At 42.5% G+C, this 22,358-nt stretch overlaps 20 non-coding genes across 20 annotated transcripts; all 20 read right to left on the bottom strand.

The window, feature by feature from the left end:
- Positions 1–65: 65 nt before the first annotated feature.
- On the bottom strand, positions 66–184 carry LOC148336150 (5S ribosomal RNA). Its single transcript, XR_015843571.1, has one exon. It is a non-coding gene; the product is annotated as a 5S ribosomal RNA (ribosomal RNA).
- A 1,009-nt stretch (positions 185–1,193) lies between these two features.
- On the bottom strand, positions 1,194–1,312 carry LOC148336149 (5S ribosomal RNA). Its single transcript, XR_015843570.1, has one exon. It is a non-coding gene; the product is annotated as a 5S ribosomal RNA (ribosomal RNA).
- Positions 1,313–2,321: 1,009 nt separating this feature from the next.
- LOC148336148 (5S ribosomal RNA) lies at positions 2,322–2,440 on the bottom strand. Its single transcript, XR_015843569.1, has one exon. It is a non-coding gene; the product is annotated as a 5S ribosomal RNA (ribosomal RNA).
- A 1,009-nt stretch (positions 2,441–3,449) lies between these two features.
- On the bottom strand, positions 3,450–3,568 carry LOC148336147 (5S ribosomal RNA). Its single transcript, XR_015843568.1, has one exon. It is a non-coding gene; the product is annotated as a 5S ribosomal RNA (ribosomal RNA).
- Positions 3,569–4,577: 1,009 nt separating this feature from the next.
- Positions 4,578–4,696, bottom strand: LOC148336146 (5S ribosomal RNA). Its single transcript, XR_015843567.1, has one exon. It is a non-coding gene; the product is annotated as a 5S ribosomal RNA (ribosomal RNA).
- Positions 4,697–5,705: 1,009 nt separating this feature from the next.
- LOC148336145 (5S ribosomal RNA) lies at positions 5,706–5,824 on the bottom strand. The gene has a single exon (XR_015843565.1). It is a non-coding gene; the product is annotated as a 5S ribosomal RNA (ribosomal RNA).
- Positions 5,825–6,833: 1,009 nt separating this feature from the next.
- LOC148336144 (5S ribosomal RNA) lies at positions 6,834–6,952 on the bottom strand. Its single transcript, XR_015843564.1, has one exon. It is a non-coding gene; the product is annotated as a 5S ribosomal RNA (ribosomal RNA).
- Positions 6,953–7,961: 1,009 nt separating this feature from the next.
- Positions 7,962–8,080, bottom strand: LOC148336143 (5S ribosomal RNA). The gene has a single exon (XR_015843563.1). It is a non-coding gene; the product is annotated as a 5S ribosomal RNA (ribosomal RNA).
- A 1,009-nt stretch (positions 8,081–9,089) lies between these two features.
- On the bottom strand, positions 9,090–9,208 carry LOC148336142 (5S ribosomal RNA). The gene has a single exon (XR_015843562.1). It is a non-coding gene; the product is annotated as a 5S ribosomal RNA (ribosomal RNA).
- Positions 9,209–10,217: 1,009 nt separating this feature from the next.
- LOC148336141 (5S ribosomal RNA) lies at positions 10,218–10,336 on the bottom strand. The gene has a single exon (XR_015843561.1). It is a non-coding gene; the product is annotated as a 5S ribosomal RNA (ribosomal RNA).
- A 1,009-nt stretch (positions 10,337–11,345) lies between these two features.
- LOC148336140 (5S ribosomal RNA) lies at positions 11,346–11,464 on the bottom strand. The gene has a single exon (XR_015843560.1). It is a non-coding gene; the product is annotated as a 5S ribosomal RNA (ribosomal RNA).
- Positions 11,465–12,473: 1,009 nt separating this feature from the next.
- LOC148336139 (5S ribosomal RNA) lies at positions 12,474–12,592 on the bottom strand. Its single transcript, XR_015843559.1, has one exon. It is a non-coding gene; the product is annotated as a 5S ribosomal RNA (ribosomal RNA).
- Positions 12,593–13,601: 1,009 nt separating this feature from the next.
- LOC148336138 (5S ribosomal RNA) lies at positions 13,602–13,720 on the bottom strand. Its single transcript, XR_015843558.1, has one exon. It is a non-coding gene; the product is annotated as a 5S ribosomal RNA (ribosomal RNA).
- A 1,009-nt stretch (positions 13,721–14,729) lies between these two features.
- LOC148336137 (5S ribosomal RNA) lies at positions 14,730–14,848 on the bottom strand. Its single transcript, XR_015843459.1, has one exon. It is a non-coding gene; the product is annotated as a 5S ribosomal RNA (ribosomal RNA).
- A 1,009-nt stretch (positions 14,849–15,857) lies between these two features.
- LOC148336136 (5S ribosomal RNA) lies at positions 15,858–15,976 on the bottom strand. Its single transcript, XR_015843557.1, has one exon. It is a non-coding gene; the product is annotated as a 5S ribosomal RNA (ribosomal RNA).
- A 984-nt stretch (positions 15,977–16,960) lies between these two features.
- Positions 16,961–17,079, bottom strand: LOC148336135 (5S ribosomal RNA). The gene has a single exon (XR_015843556.1). It is a non-coding gene; the product is annotated as a 5S ribosomal RNA (ribosomal RNA).
- A 1,009-nt stretch (positions 17,080–18,088) lies between these two features.
- Positions 18,089–18,207, bottom strand: LOC148336134 (5S ribosomal RNA). The gene has a single exon (XR_015843554.1). It is a non-coding gene; the product is annotated as a 5S ribosomal RNA (ribosomal RNA).
- A 1,009-nt stretch (positions 18,208–19,216) lies between these two features.
- On the bottom strand, positions 19,217–19,335 carry LOC148336133 (5S ribosomal RNA). The gene has a single exon (XR_015843448.1). It is a non-coding gene; the product is annotated as a 5S ribosomal RNA (ribosomal RNA).
- Positions 19,336–20,344: 1,009 nt separating this feature from the next.
- LOC148336132 (5S ribosomal RNA) lies at positions 20,345–20,463 on the bottom strand. Its single transcript, XR_015843553.1, has one exon. It is a non-coding gene; the product is annotated as a 5S ribosomal RNA (ribosomal RNA).
- A 1,009-nt stretch (positions 20,464–21,472) lies between these two features.
- Positions 21,473–21,591, bottom strand: LOC148336131 (5S ribosomal RNA). The gene has a single exon (XR_015843552.1). It is a non-coding gene; the product is annotated as a 5S ribosomal RNA (ribosomal RNA).
- Positions 21,592–22,358: the final 767 nt, after the last annotated feature.

Genomic DNA, 22,358 nt, shown 5'->3' with positions numbered 1-22,358 from the left:
GCAGCTCGCATACTTGCTTACATTTGTCAAAGTTATTTTTATTTATTTATTTTTTGCGGTGCAAAAGCTTACAGCACCTGGTATTCCCAGGCGGTCTCCCATCCAAGTACTAACCAGGCCCGACCCTGCTTAGCTTCCGAGATCGGACGAGATCGGGCGTTCTCAGGGTAGTATGGCCGTAAGCGAGAATTCCCTCCAAAATTTTGCATTTTATACATGTGGTCTTTATTGTGGCAAATACTTCAATCCAAAAATACGTAACTAGAATCTGAAACTATAACCACAGTCACAAATGTGTCACAACAATCTACAATGCATGATTGAAGTCACAGATATATGACAAATATCAGCAAATGTGTACAATGATTTGTTGGCACATACACATGGTTAAATGCGGACAAAAATCCGTAGATGGGCGACCTGTAAAAACGGGACCTTTTGATTGGCTGTGTTCTTACAGGTGACGTTTGCTACAGTCCTGCCGCGGACGACTCGCAAATGCGTGTGCTGATTTGCAAATGCGTGTCAGGAGACGTGTGTGGCTCCGTAGCTACACATTCGGACCACATGGGGGCACTAATATTATACCAGCCCCGTACCACCAATATATACACCAATAACTTGGGGGGGCGTTCACTGCTATCCACCCATGGTCATGTACCATTTATTTGACATTATTTAAATTAAATTGGAATAAATGGAAGAATAAAGTGGAACTAATAAAATAAGAACCAATGATATAACCAGTGAAGCTAAAAAAAATGAATGAAGCTTCTCCACACCTGCTAATTGCGACATTAACTATACTTCCCTTTATTGCATTCAGTAAACACCATTTTTTAAAATTGATTCATTAACTTTTTATTTAGTAAACACTCACTGCACCAACCCAACCGGACTGCATCGGGTCATATGTCTGCTACACCTGTAGACTCCGAGGGTACCCTTTTGGTCAATGTGTGGCTCCGGAGCCACAGTCAAGTCTCCAGACACGCATTTGCAAATTGCCACACGCATTTGCGAGTCGTCCACGGCGAGACTGTAGCAACACCCAAAGGCAGAGGACGCTGAATGTTGGCATTTTGTGCTCTCAGCCTGTCAGGCGAATATGTGGAAATTTATAAAAAAGCAGCTCGCATACTTGCTTACATTTGTCAAAGTTATTTTTATTTATTTATTTTTTGCGGTGCAAAAGCTTACAGCACCTGGTATTCCCAGGCGGTCTCCCATCCAAGTACTAACCAGGCCCGACCCTGCTTAGCTTCCGAGATCGGACGAGATCGGGCGTTCTCAGGGTAGTATGGCCGTAAGCGAGAATTCCCTCCAAAATTTTGCATTTTATACATGTGGTCTTTATTGTGGCAAATACTTCAATCCAAAAATACGTAACAAGAATCTGAAACTATAACCACAGTCACATATGTGTCACAACAATCTACAATGCATGATTGAAGTCACAGATATATGACAAATATCAGCAAATGTGTACAATGATTTGTTGGCACATACACATGGTTAAATGCGGACAAAAATCCGTAGATGGGCGACCTGTAAAAACGGGACCTTTTGATTGGCTGTGTTCTTACAGGTGACGTTTGCTACAGTCCTGCCGCGGACGACTCGCAAATGCGTGTGCTGATTTGCAAATGCGTGTCAGGAGACGTGTGTGGCTCCGTAGCTACACATTCGGACCACATGGGGGCACTAATATTATACCAGCCCCGTACCACCAATATATACACCAATAACTTGGGGGGGCGTTCACTGCTATCCACCCATGGTCATGTACCATTTATTTGACATTATTTAAATTAAATTGGAATAAATGGAAGAATAAAGTGGAACTAATAAAATAAGAACCAATGATATAACCAGTGAAGCTAAAAAAAATGAATGAAGCTTCTCCACACCTGCTAATTGCGACATTAACTATACTTCCCTTTATTGCATTCAGTAAACACCATTTTTTAAAATTGATTCATTAACTTTTTATTTAGTAAACACTCACTGCACCAACCCAACCGGACTGCATCGGGTCATATGTCTGCTACACCTGTAGACTCCGAGGGTACCATTTTGGTCAATGTGTGGCTCCGGAGCCACAGTCAAGTCTCCAGACACGCATTTGCAAATTGCCACACGCATTTGCGAGTCGTCCACGGCGAGACTGTAGCAACACCCAAAGGCAGAGGACGCTGAATGTTGGCATTTTGTGCTCTCAGCCTGTCAGGCGAATATGTGGAAATTTATAAAAAAGCAGCTCGCATACTTGCTTACATTTGTCAAAGTTATTTTTATTTATTTATTTTTTGCGGTGCAAAAGCTTACAGCACCTGGTATTCCCAGGCGGTCTCCCATCCAAGTACTAACCAGGCCCGACCCTGCTTAGCTTCCGAGATCGGACGAGATCGGGCGTTCTCAGGGTAGTATGGCCGTAAGCGAGAATTCCCTCCAAAATTTTGCATTTTATACATGTGGTCTTTATTGTGGCAAATACTTCAATCCAAAAATACGTAACTAGAATCTGAAACTATAACCACAGTCACAAATGTGTCACAACAATCTACAATGCATGATTGAAGTCACAGATATATGACAAATATCAGCAAATGTGTACAATGATTTGTTGGCACATACACATGGTTAAATGCGGACAAAAATCCGTAGATGGGCGACCTGTAAAAACGGGACCTTTTGATTGGCTGTGTTCTTACAGGTGACGTTTGCTACAGTCCTGCCGCGGACGACTCGCAAATGCGTGTGCTGATTTGCAAATGCGTGTCAGGAGACGTGTGTGGCTCCGTAGCTACACATTCGGACCACATGGGGGCACTAATATTATACCAGCCCCGTACCACCAATATATACACCAATAACTTGGGGGGGCGTTCACTGCTATCCACCCATGGTCATGTACCATTTATTTGACATTATTTAAATTAAATTGGAATAAATGGAAGAATAAAGTGGAACTAATAAAATAAGAACCAATGATATAACCAGTGAAGCTAAAAAAAATGAATGAAGCTTCTCCACACCTGCTAATTGCGACATTAACTATACTTCCCTTTATTGCATTCAGTAAACACCATTTTTTAAAATTGATTCATTAACTTTTTATTTAGTAAACACTCACTGCACCAACCCAACCGGACTGCATCGGGTCATATGTCTGCTACACCTGTAGACTCCGAGGGTACCCTTTTGGTCAATGTGTGGCTCCGGAGCCACAGTCAAGTCTCCAGACACGCATTTGCAAATTGCCACACGCATTTGCGAGTCGTCCACGGCGAGACTGTAGCAACACCCAAAGGCAGAGGACGCTGAATGTTGGCATTTTGTGCTCTCAGCCTGTCAGGCGAATATGTGGAAATTTATAAAAAAGCAGCTCGCATACTTGCTTACATTTGTCAAAGTTATTTTTATTTATTTATTTTTTGCGGTGCAAAAGCTTACAGCACCTGGTATTCCCAGGCGGTCTCCCATCCAAGTACTAACCAGGCCCGACCCTGCTTAGCTTCCGAGATCGGACGAGATCGGGCGTTCTCAGGGTAGTATGGCCGTAAGCGAGAATTCCCTCCAAAATTTTGCATTTTATACATGTGGTCTTTATTGTGGCAAATACTTCAATCCAAAAATACGTAACTAGAATCTGAAACTATAACCACAGTCACAAATGTGTCACAACAATCTACAATGCATGATTGAAGTCACAGATATATGACAAATATCAGCAAATGTGTACAATGATTTGTTGGCACATACACATGGTTAAATGCGGACAAAAATCCGTAGATGGGCGACCTGTAAAAACGGGACCTTTTGATTGGCTGTGTTCTTACAGGTGACGTTTGCTACAGTCCTGCCGCGGACGACTCGCAAATGCGTGTGCTGATTTGCAAATGCGTGTCAGGAGACGTGTGTGGCTCCGTAGCTACACATTCGGACCACATGGGGGCACTAATATTATACCAGCCCCGTACCACCAATATATACACCAATAACTTGGGGGGGCGTTCACTGCTATCCACCCATGGTCATGTACCATTTATTTGACATTATTTAAATTAAATTGGAATAAATGGAAGAATAAAGTGGAACTAATAAAATAAGAACCAATGATATAACCAGTGAAGCTAAAAAAAATGAATGAAGCTTCTCCACACCTGCTAATTGCGACATTAACTATACTTCCCTTTATTGCATTCAGTAAACACCATTTTTTAAAATTGATTCATTAACTTTTTATTTAGTAAACACTCACTGCACCAACCCAACCGGACTGCATCGGGTCATATGTCTGCTACACCTGTAGACTCCGAGGGTACCCTTTTGGTCAATGTGTGGCTCCGGAGCCACAGTCAAGTCTCCAGACACGCATTTGCAAATTGCCACACGCATTTGCGAGTCGTCCACGGCGAGACTGTAGCAACACCCAAAGGCAGAGGACGCTGAATGTTGGCATTTTGTGCTCTCAGCCTGTCAGGCGAATATGTGGAAATTTATAAAAAAGCAGCTCGCATACTTGCTTACATTTGTCAAAGTTATTTTTATTTATTTATTTTTTGCGGTGCAAAAGCTTACAGCACCTGGTATTCCCAGGCGGTCTCCCATCCAAGTACTAACCAGGCCCGACCCTGCTTAGCTTCCGAGATCGGACGAGATCGGGCGTTCTCAGGGTAGTATGGCCGTAAGCGAGAATTCCCTCCAAAATTTTGCATTTTATACATGTGGTCTTTATTGTGGCAAATACTTCAATCCAAAAATACGTAACTAGAATCTGAAACTATAACCACAGTCACAAATGTGTCACAACAATCTACAATGCATGATTGAAGTCACAGATATATGACAAATATCAGCAAATGTGTACAATGATTTGTTGGCACATACACATGGTTAAATGCGGACAAAAATCCGTAGATGGGCGACCTGTAAAAACGGGACCTTTTGATTGGCTGTGTTCTTACAGGTGACGTTTGCTACAGTCCTGCCGCGGACGACTCGCAAATGCGTGTGCTGATTTGCAAATGCGTGTCAGGAGACGTGTGTGGCTCCGTAGCTACACATTCGGACCACATGGGGGCACTAATATTATACCAGCCCCGTACCACCAATATATACACCAATAACTTGGGGGGGCGTTCACTGCTATCCACCCATGGTCATGTACCATTTATTTGACATTATTTAAATTAAATTGGAATAAATGGAAGAATAAAGTGGAACTAATAAAATAAGAACCAATGATATAACCAGTGAAGCTAAAAAAAATGAATGAAGCTTCTCCACACCTGCTAATTGCGACATTAACTATACTTCCCTTTATTGCATTCAGTAAACACCATTTTTTAAAATTGATTCATTAACTTTTTATTTAGTAAACACTCACTGCACCAACCCAACCGGACTGCATCGGGTCATATGTCTGCTACACCTGTAGACTCCGAGGGTACCCTTTTGGTCAATGTGTGGCTCCGGAGCCACAGTCAAGTCTCCAGACACGCATTTGCAAATTGCCACACGCATTTGCGAGTCGTCCACGGCGAGACTGTAGCAACACCCAAAGGCAGAGGACGCTGAATGTTGGCATTTTGTGCTCTCAGCCTGTCAGGCGAATATGTGGAAATTTATAAAAAAGCAGCTCGCATACTTGCTTACATTTGTCAAAGTTATTTTTATTTATTTATTTTTTGCGGTGCAAAAGCTTACAGCACCTGGTATTCCCAGGCGGTCTCCCATCCAAGTACTAACCAGGCCCGACCCTGCTTAGCTTCCGAGATCGGACGAGATCGGGCGTTCTCAGGGTAGTATGGCCGTAAGCGAGAATTCCCTCCAAAATTTTGCATTTTATACATGTGGTCTTTATTGTGGCAAATACTTCAATCCAAAAATACGTAACAAGAATCTGAAACTATAACCACAGTCACATATGTGTCACAACAATCTACAATGCATGATTGAAGTCACAGATATATGACAAATATCAGCAAATGTGTACAATGATTTGTTGGCACATACACATGGTTAAATGCGGACAAAAATCCGTAGATGGGCGACCTGTAAAAACGGGACCTTTTGATTGGCTGTGTTCTTACAGGTGACGTTTGCTACAGTCCTGCCGCGGACGACTCGCAAATGCGTGTGCTGATTTGCAAATGCGTGTCAGGAGACGTGTGTGGCTCCGTAGCTACACATTCGGACCACATGGGGGCACTAATATTATACCAGCCCCGTACCACCAATATATACACCAATAACTTGGGGGGGCGTTCACTGCTATCCACCCATGGTCATGTACCATTTATTTGACATTATTTAAATTAAATTGGAATAAATGGAAGAATAAAGTGGAACTAATAAAATAAGAACCAATGATATAACCAGTGAAGCTAAAAAAAATGAATGAAGCTTCTCCACACCTGCTAATTGCGACATTAACTATACTTCCCTTTATTGCATTCAGTAAACACCATTTTTTAAAATTGATTCATTAACTTTTTATTTAGTAAACACTCACTGCACCAACCCAACCGGACTGCATCGGGTCATATGTCTGCTACACCTGTAGACTCCGAGGGTACCATTTTGGTCAATGTGTGGCTCCGGAGCCACAGTCAAGTCTCCAGACACGCATTTGCAAATTGCCACACGCATTTGCGAGTCGTCCACGGCGAGACTGTAGCAACACCCAAAGGCAGAGGACGCTGAATGTTGGCATTTTGTGCTCTCAGCCTGTCAGGCGAATATGTGGAAATTTATAAAAAAGCAGCTCGCATACTTGCTTACATTTGTCAAAGTTATTTTTATTTATTTATTTTTTGCGGTGCAAAAGCTTACAGCACCTGGTATTCCCAGGCGGTCTCCCATCCAAGTACTAACCAGGCCCGACCCTGCTTAGCTTCCGAGATCGGACGAGATCGGGCGTTCTCAGGGTAGTATGGCCGTAAGCGAGAATTCCCTCCAAAATTTTGCATTTTATACATGTGGTCTTTATTGTGGCAAATACTTCAATCCAAAAATACGTAACTAGAATCTGAAACTATAACCACAGTCACAAATGTGTCACAACAATCTACAATGCATGATTGAAGTCACAGATATATGACAAATATCAGCAAATGTGTACAATGATTTGTTGGCACATACACATGGTTAAATGCGGACAAAAATCCGTAGATGGGCGACCTGTAAAAACGGGACCTTTTGATTGGCTGTGTTCTTACAGGTGACGTTTGCTACAGTCCTGCCGCGGACGACTCGCAAATGCGTGTGCTGATTTGCAAATGCGTGTCAGGAGACGTGTGTGGCTCCGTAGCTACACATTCGGACCACATGGGGGCACTAATATTATACCAGCCCCGTACCACCAATATATACACCAATAACTTGGGGGGGCGTTCACTGCTATCCACCCATGGTCATGTACCATTTATTTGACATTATTTAAATTAAATTGGAATAAATGGAAGAATAAAGTGGAACTAATAAAATAAGAACCAATGATATAACCAGTGAAGCTAAAAAAAATGAATGAAGCTTCTCCACACCTGCTAATTGCGACATTAACTATACTTCCCTTTATTGCATTCAGTAAACACCATTTTTTAAAATTGATTCATTAACTTTTTATTTAGTAAACACTCACTGCACCAACCCAACCGGACTGCATCGGGTCATATGTCTGCTACACCTGTAGACTCCGAGGGTACCCTTTTGGTCAATGTGTGGCTCCGGAGCCACAGTCAAGTCTCCAGACACGCATTTGCAAATTGCCACACGCATTTGCGAGTCGTCCACGGCGAGACTGTAGCAACACCCAAAGGCAGAGGACGCTGAATGTTGGCATTTTGTGCTCTCAGCCTGTCAGGCGAATATGTGGAAATTTATAAAAAAGCAGCTCGCATACTTGCTTACATTTGTCAAAGTTATTTTTATTTATTTATTTTTTGCGGTGCAAAAGCTTACAGCACCTGGTATTCCCAGGCGGTCTCCCATCCAAGTACTAACCAGGCCCGACCCTGCTTAGCTTCCGAGATCGGACGAGATCGGGCGTTCTCAGGGTAGTATGGCCGTAAGCGAGAATTCCCTCCAAAATTTTGCATTTTATACATGTGGTCTTTATTGTGGCAAATACTTCAATCCAAAAATACGTAACTAGAATCTGAAACTATAACCACAGTCACAAATGTGTCACAACAATCTACAATGCATGATTGAAGTCACAGATATATGACAAATATCAGCAAATGTGTACAATGATTTGTTGGCACATACACTTGGTTAAATGCGGACAAAAATCCGTAGATGGGCGACCTGTAAAAACGGGACCTTTTGATTGGCTGTGTTCTTACAGGTGACGTTTGCTACAGTCCTGCCGCGGACGACTCGCAAATGCGTGTGCTGATTTGCAAATGCGTGTCAGGAGACGTGTGTGGATCCGTAGCTACACATTCGGACCACATGGGGGCACTAATATTATACCAGCCCCGTACCACCAATATATACACCAATAACTTGGGGGGGCGTTCACTGCTATCCACCCATGGTCATGTACCATTTATTTGACATTATTTAAATTAAATTGGAATAAATGGAAGAATAAAGTGGAACTAATAAAATAAGAACCAATGATATAACCAGTGAAGCTAAAAAAAATGAATGAAGCTTCTCCACACCTGCTAATTGCCACATTAACTATACTTCCCTTTATTGCATTCAGTAAACACCATTTTTTAAAATTGATTCATTAACTTTTTATTTAGTAAACACTCACTGCACCAACCCAACCGGACTGCATCGGGTCATATGTCTGCTACACCTGTAGACTCCGAGGGTACCCTTTTGGTCAATGTGTGGCTCCGGAGCCACAGTCAAGTCTCCAGACACGCATTTGCAAATTGCCACACGCATTTGCGAGTCGTCCACGGCGAGACTGTAGCAACACCCAAAGGCAGAGGACGCCGAATGTTGGCATTTTGTGCTCTCAGCCTGTCAGGCGAATATGTGGAAATTTATAAAAAAGCAGCTCGCATACTTGCTTACATTTGTCAAAGTTATTTTTATTTATTTATTTTTTGCGGTGCAAAAGCTTACAGCACCTGGTATTCCCAGGCGGTCTCCCATCCAAGTACTAACCAGGCCCGACCCTGCTTAGCTTCCGAGATCGGACGAGATCGGGCGTTCTCAGGGTAGTATGGCCGTAAGCGAGAATTCCCTCCAAAATTTTGCATTTTATACATGTGGTCTTTATTGTGGCAAATACTTCAATCCAAAAATACGTAACAAGAATCTGAAACTATAACCACAGTCACATATGTGTCACAACAATCTACAATGCATGATTGAAGTCACAGATATATGACAAATATCAGCAAATGTGTACAATGATTTGTTGGCACATACACATGGTTAAATGCGGACAAAAATCCGTAGATGGGCGACCTGTAAAAACGGGACCTTTTGATTGGCTGTGTTCTTACAGGTGACGTTTGCTACAGTCCTGCCGCGGACGACTCGCAAATGCGTGTGCTGATTTGCAAATGCGTGTCAGGAGACGTGTGTGGCTCCGTAGCTACACATTCGGACCACATGGGGGCACTAATATTATACCAGCCCCGTACCACCAATATATACACCAATAACTTGGGGGGGCGTTCACTGCTATCCACCCATGGTCATGTACCATTTATTTGACATTATTTAAATTAAATTGGAATAAATGGAAGAATAAAGTGGAACTAATAAAATAAGAACCAATGATATAACCAGTGAAGCTAAAAAAAATGAATGAAGCTTCTCCACACCTGCTAATTGCGACATTAACTATACTTCCCTTTATTGCATTCAGTAAACACCATTTTTTAAAATTGATTCATTAACTTTTTATTTAGTAAACACTCACTGCACCAACCCAACCGGACTGCATCGGGTCATATGTCTGCTACACCTGTAGACTCCGAGGGTACCATTTTGGTCAATGTGTGGCTCCGGAGCCACAGTCAAGTCTCCAGACACGCATTTGCAAATTGCCACACGCATTTGCGAGTCGTCCACGGCGAGACTGTAGCAACACCCAAAGGCAGAGGACGCTGAATGTTGGCATTTTGTGCTCTCAGCCTGTCAGGCGAATATGTGGAAATTTATAAAAAAGCAGCTCGCATACTTGCTTACATTTGTCAAAGTTATTTTTATTTATTTATTTTTTGCGGTGCAAAAGCTTACAGCACCTGGTATTCCCAGGCGGTCTCCCATCCAAGTACTAACCAGGCCCGACCCTGCTTAGCTTCCGAGATCGGACGAGATCGGGCGTTCTCAGGGTAGTATGGCCGTAAGCGAGAATTCCCTCCAAAATTTTGCATTTTATACATGTGGTCTTTATTGTGGCAAATACTTCAATCCAAAAATACGTAACTAGAATCTGAAACTATAACCACAGTCACAAATGTGTCACAACAATCTACAATGCATGATTGAAGTCACAGATATATGACAAATATCAGCAAATGTGTACAATGATTTGTTGGCACATACACATGGTTAAATGCGGACAAAAATCCGTAGATGGGCGACCTGTAAAAACGGGACCTTTTGATTGGCTGTGTTCTTACAGGTGACGTTTGCTACAGTCCTGCCGCGGACGACTCGCAAATGCGTGTGCTGATTTGCAAATGCGTGTCAGGAGACGTGTGTGGCTCCGTAGCTACACATTCGGACCACATGGGGGCACTAATATTATACCAGCCCCGTACCACCAATATATACACCAATAACTTGGGGGGGCGTTCACTGCTATCCACCCATGGTCATGTACCATTTATTTGACATTATTTAAATTAAATTGGAATAAATGGAAGAATAAAGTGGAACTAATAAAATAAGAACCAATGATATAACCAGTGAAGCTAAAAAAAATGAATGAAGCTTCTCCACACCTGCTAATTGCGACATTAACTATACTTCCCTTTATTGCATTCAGTAAACACCATTTTTTAAAATTGATTCATTAACTTTTTATTTAGTAAACACTCACTGCACCAACCCAACCGGACTGCATCGGGTCATATGTCTGCTACACCTGTAGACTCCGAGGGTACCCTTTTGGTCAATGTGTGGCTCCGGAGCCACAGTCAAGTCTCCAGACACGCATTTGCAAATTGCCACACGCATTTGCGAGTCGTCCACGGCGAGACTGTAGCAACACCCAAAGGCAGAGGACGCTGAATGTTGGCATTTTGTGCTCTCAGCCTGTCAGGCGAATATGTGGAAATTTATAAAAAAGCAGCTCGCATACTTGCTTACATTTGTCAAAGTTATTTTTATTTATTTATTTTTTGCGGTGCAAAAGCTTACAGCACCTGGTATTCCCAGGCGGTCTCCCATCCAAGTACTAACCAGGCCCGACCCTGCTTAGCTTCCGAGATCGGACGAGATCGGGCGTTCTCAGGGTAGTATGGCCGTAAGCGAGAATTCCCTCCAAAATTTTGCATTTTATACATGTGGTCTTTATTGTGGCAAATACTTCAATCCAAAAATACGTAACTAGAATCTGAAACTATAACCACAGTCACAAATGTGTCACAACAATCTACAATGCATGATTGAAGTCACAGATATATGACAAATATCAGCAAATGTGTACAATGATTTGTTGGCACATACACTTGGTTAAATGCGGACAAAAATCCGTAGATGGGCGACCTGTAAAAACGGGACCTTTTGATTGGCTGTGTTCTTACAGGTGACGTTTGCTACAGTCCTGCCGCGGACGACTCGCAAATGCGTGTGCTGATTTGCAAATGCGTGTCAGGAGACGTGTGTGGATCCGTAGCTACACATTCGGACCACATGGGGGCACTAATATTATACCAGCCCCGTACCACCAATATATACACCAATAACTTGGGGGGGCGTTCACTGCTATCCACCCATGGTCATGTACCATTTATTTGACATTATTTAAATTAAATTGGAATAAATGGAAGAATAAAGTGGAACTAATAAAATAAGAACCAATGATATAACCAGTGAAGCTAAAAAAAATGAATGAAGCTTCTCCACACCTGCTAATTGCCACATTAACTATACTTCCCTTTATTGCATTCAGTAAACACCATTTTTTAAAATTGATTCATTAACTTTTTATTTAGTAAACACTCACTGCACCAACCCAACCGGACTGCATCGGGTCATATGTCTGCTACACCTGTAGACTCCGAGGGTACCCTTTTGGTCAATGTGTGGCTCCGGAGCCACAGTCAAGTCTCCAGACACGCATTTGCAAATTGCCACACGCATTTGCGAGTCGTCCACGGCGAGACTGTAGCAACACCCAAAGGCAGAGGACGCCGAATGTTGGCATTTTGTGCTCTCAGCCTGTCAGGCGAATATGTGGAAATTTATAAAAAAGCAGCTCGCATACTTGCTTACATTTGTCAAAGTTATTTTTATTTATTTATTTTTTGCGGTGCAAAAGCTTACAGCACCTGGTATTCCCAGGCGGTCTCCCATCCAAGTACTAACCAGGCCCGACCCTGCTTAGCTTCCGAGATCGGACGAGATCGGGCGTTCTCAGGGTAGTATGGCCGTAAGCGAGAATTCCCTCCAACATTTTGCATTTTATACATGTGGTCTTTATTGTGGCAAATACTTCAATCCAAAAATACGTAACAAGAATCTGAAACTATAACCACAGTCACAAATGTGTCACAACAATCTACAATGCATGATTGAAGTCACAGATATATGACAAATATCAGCAAATGTGTACAATGATTTGTTGGCACATACACATGGTTAAATGCGGACAAAAATCCGTAGATGGGCGACCTGTAAAAACGGGACCTTTTGATTGGCTGTGTTCTTACAGGTGACGTTTGCTACAGTCCTGCCGCGGACGACTCGCAAATGCGTGTGCTGATTTGCAAATGCGTGTCAGGAGACGTGTGTGGCTCCGTAGCTACACATTCGGACCACATGGGGGCACTAATATTATACCAGCCCCGTACCACCAATATATACACCAATAACTTGGGGGGGCGTTCACTGATATCCACCCATGGTCATGTACCATTTATTTGACATTATTTAAATTAAATTGGAATAAATGGAAGAATAAAGTGGAACTAATAAAATAAGAACCAATGATATAACCAGTGAAGCTAAAAAAAATGAATGAAGCTTCTCCACACCTGCTAATTGCCACATTAACTATACTTCCCTTTATTGCATTCAGTAAACACCATTTTTTAAAATTGATTCATTAACTTTTTATTTAGTAAACACTCACTGCACCAACCCAACCGGACTGCATCGGGTCATATGTCTGCTACACCTGTAGACTTCGAGGGTACCCTTTTGGTCAATGTGTGGCTCCGGAGCCACAGTCAAGTCTCCAGACACGCATTTGCAAATTGCCACACGCATTTGCGAGTCGTCCACGGCGAGACTGTAGCAACACCCAAAGGCAGAGGACGCTGAATGTTGGCATTTTGTGCTCTCAGCCTGTCAGGCGAATATGTGGAAATTTATAAAAAAGCAGCTCGCATACTTGCTTACATTTGTCAAAGTTATTTTTATTTATTTATTTTTTGCGGTGCAAAAGCTTACAGCACCTGGTATTCCCAGGCGGTCTCCCATCCAAGTACTAACCAGGCCCGACCCTGCTTAGCTTCCGAGATCGGACGAGATCGGGCGTTCTCAGGGTAGTATGGCCGTAAGCGAGAGTTCCCTCCAAAATTTTGCATTTTATACATGTGGTCTTTATTGTGGCAAATACTTCAATCCAAAAATACGTAACAAGAATCTGAAACTATAACCACAGTCACAAATGTGTCACAACAATCTACAATGCATGATTGAAGTCACAGATATATGACAAATATCAGCAAATGTGTACAATGATTTGTTGGCACATACACATGGTTAAATGCGGACAAAAATCCGTAGATGGGCGACCTGTAAAAACGGGACCTTTTGATTGGCTGTGTTCTTACAGGTGACGTTTGCTACAGTCCTGCCGCGGACGACTCGCAAATGCGTGTGCTGATTTGCAAATGCGTGTCAGGAGACGTGTGTGGCTCCGTAGCTACACATTCGGACCACATGGGGGCACTAATATTATACCAGCCCCGTACCACCAATATATACACCAATAACTTGGGGGGGCGTTCACTGCTATCCACCCATGGTCATGTACCATTTATTTGACATTATTTAAATTAAATTGGAATAAATGGAAGAATAAAGTGGAACTAATAAAATAAGAACCAATGATATAACCAGTGAAGCTAAAAAAAATGAATGAAGCTTCTCCACACCTGCTAATTGCGACATTAACTATACTTCCCTTTATTGCATTCAGTAAACACCATTTTTTAAAATTGATTCATTAACTTTTTATTTAGTAAACACTCACTGCACCAACCCAACCGGACTGCATCGGGTCATATGTCTGCTACACCTGTAGACTCCGAGGGTACCCTTTTGGTCAATGTGTGGCTCCGGAGCCACAGTCAAGTCTCCAGACACGCATTTGCAAATTGCCACACGCATTTGCGAGTCGTCCACGGCGAGACTGTAGCAACACCCAAAGGCAGAGGACGCCGAATGTTGGCATTTTGTGCTCTCAGCCTGTCAGGCGAATATGTGGAAATTTATAAAAAAGCAGCTCGCATACTTGCTTACATTTGTCAAAGTTATTTTTATTTATTTATTTTTTGCGGTGCAAAAGCTTACAGCACCTGGTATTCCCAGGCGGTCTCCCATCCAAGTACTAACCAGGCCCGAACCTGCTTAGCTTCCGAGATCGGACGAGATCGGGCGTTCTCAGGGTAGTATGGCCGTAAGCGAGAATTCGCTCCAAAATTTTGCATTTTATACATGTGGTCTTTATTGTGGCAAATACTTCAATCCAAAAATACGTAACTAGAATCTGAAACTATAACCACAGTCACAAATGTGTCACAACAATCTACAATGCATGATTGAAGTCACAGATATATGACAAATATCAGCAAATGTGTACAATGATTTGTTGGCACATACACATGGTTAAATGCGGACAAAAATCCGTAGATGGGCGACCTGTAAAAACGGGACCTTTTGATTGGCTGTGTTCTTACAGGTGACGTTTGCTACAGTCCTGCCGCGGACGACTCGCAAATGCGTGTGCTGATTTGCAAATGCGTGTCAGGAGACGTGTGTGGCTCCGTAGCTACACATTCGGACCACATGGGGGCACTAATATTATACCAGCCCCGTACCACCAATATATACACCAATAACTTGGGGGGGCGTTCACTGCTATCCACCCATGGTCATGTACCATTTATTTGACATTATTTAAATTAAATTGGAATAAATGGAAGAATAAAGTGGAACTAATAAAATAAGAACCAATGATATAACCAGTGAAGCTAAAAAAAATGAATGAAGCTTCTCCACACCTGCTAATTGCCACATTAACTATACTTCCCTTTATTGCATTCAGTAAACACCATTTTTTAAAATTGATTCATTAACTTTTTATTTAGTAAACACTCACTGCACCAACCCAACCGGACTGCATCGGGTCATATGTCTGCTACACCTGTAGACTCCGAGGGTACCCTTTTGGTCAATGTGTGGCTCCGGAGCCACAGTCAAGTCTCCAGACACGCATTTGCAAATTGCCACACGCATTTGCGAGTCGTCCACGGCGAGACTGTAGCAACACCCAAAGGCAGAGGACGCTGAATGTTGGCATTTTGTGCTCTCAGCCTGTCAGGCGAATATGTGGAAATTTATAAAAAAGCAGCTCGCATACTTGCTTACATTTGTCAAAGTTATTTTTATTTATTTATTTTTTGCGGTGCAAAAGCTTACAGCACCTGGTATTCCCAGGCGGTCTCCCATCCAAGTACTAACCAGGCCCGACCCTGCTTAGCTTCCGAGATCGGACGAGATCGGGCGTTCTCAGGGTAGTATGGCCGTAAGCGAGAATTCCCTCCAAAATTTTGTGGCAAATACTTCAATCCAAAAATACGTAACAAGAATCTGAAACTATAACCACAGTCACAAATGTGTCACAACAATCTACAATGCATGATTGAAGTCACAGATATATGACAAATATCAGCAAATGTGTACAATGATTTGTTGGCACATACACATGGTTAAATGCGGACAAAAATCCGTAGATGGGCGACCTGTAAAAACGGGACCTTTTGATTGGCTGTGTTCTTACAGGTGACGTTTGCTACAGTCCTGCCGCGGACGACTCGCAAATGCGTGTGCTGATTTGCAAATGCGTGTCAGGAGACGTGTGTGGCTCCGTAGCTACACATTCGGACCACATGGGGGCACTAATATTATACCAGCCCCGTACCACCAATATATACACCAATAACTTGGGGGGGCGTTCACTGCTATCCACCCATGGTCATGTACCATTTATTTGACATTATTTAAATTAAATTGGAATAAATGGAAGAATAAAGTGGAACTAATAAAATAAGAACCAATGATATAACCAGTGAAGCTAAAAAAAATGAATGAAGCTTCTCCACACCTGCTAATTGCGACATTAACTATACTTCCCTTTATTGCATTCAGTAAACACCATTTTTTAAAATTGATTCATTAACTTTTTATTTAGTAAACACTCACTGCACCAACCCAACCGGACTGCATCGGGTCATATGTCTGCTACACCTGTAGACTCCGAGGGTACCCTTTTGGTCAATGTGTGGCTCCGGAGCCACAGTCAAGTCTCCAGACACGCATTTGCAAATTGCCACACGCATTTGCGAGTCGTCCACGGCGAGACTGTAGCAACACCCAAAGGCAGAGGACGCTGAATGTTGGCATTTTGTGCTCTCAGCCTGTCAGGCGAATATGTGGAAATTTATAAAAAAGCAGCTCGCATACTTGCTTACATTTGTCAAAGTTATTTTTATTTATTTATTTTTTGCGGTGCAAAAGCTTACAGCACCTGGTATTCCCAGGCGGTCTCCCATCCAAGTACTAACCAGGCCCGACCCTGCTTAGCTTCCGAGATCGGACGAGATCGGGCGTTCTCAGGGTAGTATGGCCGTAAGCGAGAATTCCCTCCAAAATTTTGCATTTTATACATGTGGTCTTTATTGTGGCAAATACTTCAATCCAAAAATACGTAACTAGAATCTGAAACTATAACCACAGTCACAAATGTGTCACAACAATCTACAATGCATGATTGAAGTCACAGATATATGACAAATATAGGCAAATGTGTACAATGATTTGTTGGCATATACACATGGTTAAATGCGGACAAAAATCCGTAGATGGGCGACCTGTAAAAACGGGACCTTTTGATTGGCTGTGTTCTTACAGGTGACGTTTGCTACAGTCCTGCCGCGGACGACTCGCAAATGCGTGTGCTGATTTGCAAATGCGTGTCAGGAGACGTGTGTGGCTCCGTAGCTACACATTCGGACCACATGGGGGCACTAATATTATACCAGCCCCGTACCACCAATATATACACCAATAACTTGGGGGGGCGTTCACTGCTATCCACCCATGGTCATGTACCATTTATTTGACATTATTTAAATTAAATTGGAATAAATGGAAGAATAAAGTGGAACTAATAAAATAAGAACCAATGATATAACCAGTGAAGCTAAAAAAAATGAATGAAGCTTCTCCACACCTGCTAATTGCCACATTAACTATACTTCCCTTTATTGCATTCAGTAAACACCATTTTTTAAAATTGATTCATTAACTTTTTATTTAGTAAACACTCACTGCACCAACCCAACCGGACTGCATCGGGTCATATGTCTGCTACACCTGTAGACTCCGAGGGTACCCTTTTGGTCAATGTGTGGCTCCGGAGCCACAGTCAAGTCTCCAGACACGCATTTGCAAATTGCCACACGCATTTGCGAGTCGTCCACGGCGAGACTGTAGCAACACCCAAAGGCAGAGGACGCCGAATGTTGGCATTTTGTGCTCTCAGCCTGTCAGGCGAATATGTGGAAATTTATAAAAAAGCAGCTCGCATACTTGCTTACATTTGTCAAAGTTATTTTTATTTATTTATTTTTTGCGGTGCAAAAGCTTACAGCACCTGGTATTCCCAGGCGGTCTCCCATCCAAGTACTAACCAGGCCCGACCCTGCTTAGCTTCCGAGATCGGACGAGATCGGGCGTTCTCAGGGTAGTATGGCCGTAAGCGAGAATTCCCTCCAAAATTTTGCATTTTATACATGTGGTCTTTATTGTGGCAAATACTTCAATCCAAAAATACGTAACTAGAATCTGAAACTATAACCACAGTCACAAATGTGTCACAACAATCTACAATGCATGATTGAAGTCACAGATATATGACAAATATCAGCAAATGTGTACAATGATTTGTTGGCACATACACATGGTTAAATGCGGACAAAAATCCGTAGATGGGCGACCTGTAAAAACGGGACCTTTTGATTGGCTGTGTTCTTACAGGTGACGTTTGCTACAGTCCTGCCGCGGACGACTCGCAAATGCGTGTGCTGATTTGCAAATGCGTGTCAGGAGACGTGTGTGGCTCCGTAGCTACACATTCGGACCACATGGGGGCACTAATATTATACCAGCCCCGTACCACCAATATATACACCAATAACTTGGGGGGGCGTTCACTGCTATCCACCCATGGTCATGTACCATTTATTTGACATTATTTAAATTAAATTGGAATAAATGGAAGAATAAAGTGGAACTAATAAAATAAGAACCAATGATATAACCAGTGAAGCTAAAAAAAATGAATGAAGCTTCTCCACACCTGCTAATTGCCACATTAACTATACTTCCCTTTATTGCATTCAGTAAACACCATTTTTTAAAATTGATTCATTAACTTTTTATTTAGTAAACACTCACTGCACCAACCCAACCGGACTGCATCGGGTCATATGTCTGCTACACCTGTAGATTCCGAGGGTACCCTTTTGGTCAATGTGTGGCTCCGGAGCCACAGTCAAGTCTCCAGACACGCATTTGCAAATTGCCACACGCATTTGCGAGTCGTCCACGGCGAGACTGTAGCAACACCCAAAGGCAGAGGACGCCGAATGTTGGCATTTTGTGCTCTCAGCCTGTCAGGCGAATATGTGGAAATTTATAAAAAAGCAGCTCGCATACTTGCTTACATTTGTCAAAGTTATTTTTATTTATTTATTTTTTGCGGTGCAAAAGCTTACAGCACCTGGTATTCCCAGGCGGTCTCCCATCCAAGTACTAACCAGGCCCGACCCTGCTTAGCTTCCGAGATCGGACGAGATCGGGCGTTCTCAGGGTAGTATGGCCGTAAGGGAGAATTCCCTCCAACATTTTGCATTTTATACATGTGGTCTTTATTGTGGCAAATACTTCAATCCAAAAATACGTAACAAGAATCTGAAACTATAACCACAGTCACAAATGTGTCACAACAATCTACAATGCATGATTGAAGTCACAGATATATGACAAATATCAGCAAATGTGTACAATGATTTGTTGGCACATACACATGGTTAAATGCGGACAAAAATCCGTAGATGGGCGACCTGTAAAAACGGGACCTTTTGATTGGCTGTGTTCTTACAGGTGACGTTTGCTACAGTCCTGCCGCGGACGACTCGCAAATGCGTGTGCTGATTTGCAAATGCGTGTCAGGAGACGTGTGTGGCTCCGTAGCTACACATTCGGACCACATGGGGGCACTAATATTATACCAGCCCCGTACCACCAATATATACACCAATAACTTGGGGGGGCGTTCACTGCTATCCACCCATGGTCATGTACCATTTATTTGACATTATTTAAATTAAATTGGAATAAATGGAAGAATAAAGTGGAACTAATAAAATAAGAACCAATGATATAACCAGTGAAGCTAAAAAAAATGAATGAAGCTTCTCCACACCTGCTAATTGCCACATTAACTATACTTCCCTTTATTGCATTCAGTAAACACCATTTTTTAAAATTGATTCATTAACTTTTTATTTAGTAAACACTCACTGCACCAACCCAACCGGACTGCATCGGGTCATATGTCTGCTACACCTGTAGACTCCGAGGGTACCCTTTTGGTCAATGTGTGGCTCCGGAGCCACAGTCAAGTCTCCAGACACGCATTTGCAAATTGCCACACGCATTTGCGAGTCGTCCACGGCGAGACTGTAGCAACACCCAAAGGCAGAGGACGCTGAATGTTGGCATTTTGTGCTCTCAGCCTGTCAGGCGAATATGTGGAAATTTATAAAAAAGCAGCTCGCATACTTGCTTACATTTGTCAAAGTTATTTTTATTTATTTATTTTTTGCGGTGCAAAAGCTTACAGCACCTGGTATTCCCAGGCGGTCTCCCATCCAAGTACTAACCAGGCCCGACCCTGCTTAGCTTCCGAGATCGGACGAGATCGGGCGTTCTCAGGGTAGTATGGCCGTAAGCGAGAATTCCCTCCAAAATTTTGCATTTTATACATGTGGTCTTTATTGTGGCAAATACTTCAATCCAAAAATACGTAACAAGAATCTGAAACTATAACCACAGTCACAAATGTGTCACAACAATCTACAATGCATGATTGAAGTCACAGATATATGACAAATATCAGCAAATGTGTACAATGATTTGTTGGCACATACACATGGTTAAATGCGGACAAAAATCCGTAGATGGGCGACCTGTAAAAACGGGACCTTTTGATTGGCTGTGTTCTTACAGGTGACGTTTGCTACAGTCCTGCCGCGGACGACTCGCAAATGCGTGTGCTGATTTGCAAATGCGTGTCAGGAGACGTGTGTGGCTCCGTAGCTACACATTCGGACCACATGGGGGCACTAATATTATACCAGCCCCGTACCACCAATATATACACCAATAACTTGGGGGGGCGTTCACTGCTATCCACCCATGGTCATGTACCATTTATTTGACATTATTTAAATTAAATTGGAATAAATGGAAGAATAAAGTGGAACTAATAAAATAAGAACCAATGATATAACCAGTGAAGCTAAAAAAAATGAATGAAGCTTCTCCACACCTGCTAATTGCGACATTAACTATACTTCCCTTTATTGCATTCAGTAAACACCATTTTTTAAAATTGATTCATTAACTTTTTATTTAGTAAACACTCACTGCACCAACCCAACCGGACTGCATCGGGTCATATGTCTGCTACACCTGTAGACTCCGAGGGTACCCTTTTGGTCAATGTGTGGCTCCGGAGCCACAGTCAAGTCTCCAGACACGCATTTGCAAATTGCCACACGCATTTGCGAGTCGTCCACGGCGAGACTGTAGCAACACCCAAAGGCAGAGGACGCTGAATGTTGGCATTTTGTGCTCTCAGCCTGTCAGGCGAATATGTGGAAATTTATAAAAAAGCAGCTCGCATACTTGCTTACATTTGTCAAAGTTATTTTTATTTATTTATTTTTTGCGGTGCAAAAGCTTACAGCACCTGGTATTCCCAGGCGGTCTCCCATCCAAGTACTAACCAGGCCCGACCCTGCTTAGCTTCCGAGATCGGACGAGATCGGGCGTTCTCAGGGTAGTATGGCCGTAAGCGAGAATTCCCTCCAAAATTTTGCATTTTATACATGTGGTCTTTATTGTGGCAAATACTTCAATCCAAAAATACGTAACTAGAATCTGAAACTATAACCACAGTCACAAATGTGTCACAACAATCTACAATGCATGATTGAAGTCACAGATATATGACAAATATCAGCAAATGTGTACAATGATTTGTTGGCACATACACATGGTTAAATGCGGACAAAAATCCGTAGATGGGCGACCTGTAAAAACGGGACCTTTTGATTGGCTGTGTTCTTACAGGTGACGTTTGCTACAGTCCTGCCGCGGACGACTCGCAAATGCGTGTGCTGATTTGCAAATGCGTGTCAGGAGACGTGTGTGGCTCCGTAGCTACACATTCGGACCACATGGGGGCACTAATATTATACCAGCCCCGTACCACCAATATATACACCAATAACTTGGGGGGGCGTTCACTGCTATCCACCCATGGTCATGTACCATTTATTTGACATTATTTAAATTAAATTGGAATAAATGGAAGAATAAAGTGGAACTAATAAAATAAGAACCAATGATATAACCAGTGAAGCTAAAAAAAATGAATGAAGCTTCTCCACACCTGCTAATTGCGACATTAACTATACTTCCCTTTATTGCATTCAGTAAACACCATTTTTTAAAATTGATTCATTAACTTTTTATTTAGTAAACACTCACTGCACCAACCCAACCGGACTGCATCGGGTCATATGTCTGCTACACCTGTAGACTCCGAGGGTACCATTTTG

The sequence above is a fragment of the Idiotropiscis lumnitzeri genome, chromosome 5, assembly GCF_059441095.1.
Source record: "Idiotropiscis lumnitzeri isolate Australia: NSW breed Sydney's pygmy pipehorse chromosome 5, RoL_Ilum_1.0, whole genome shotgun sequence".
NCBI classification, from domain to species: domain Eukaryota; kingdom Metazoa; phylum Chordata; class Actinopteri; order Syngnathiformes; family Syngnathidae; genus Idiotropiscis; species Idiotropiscis lumnitzeri.
Note: the sequence above shows the minus strand (reverse complement) of the source record. Positions and strands in the feature narration are given on the sequence as shown.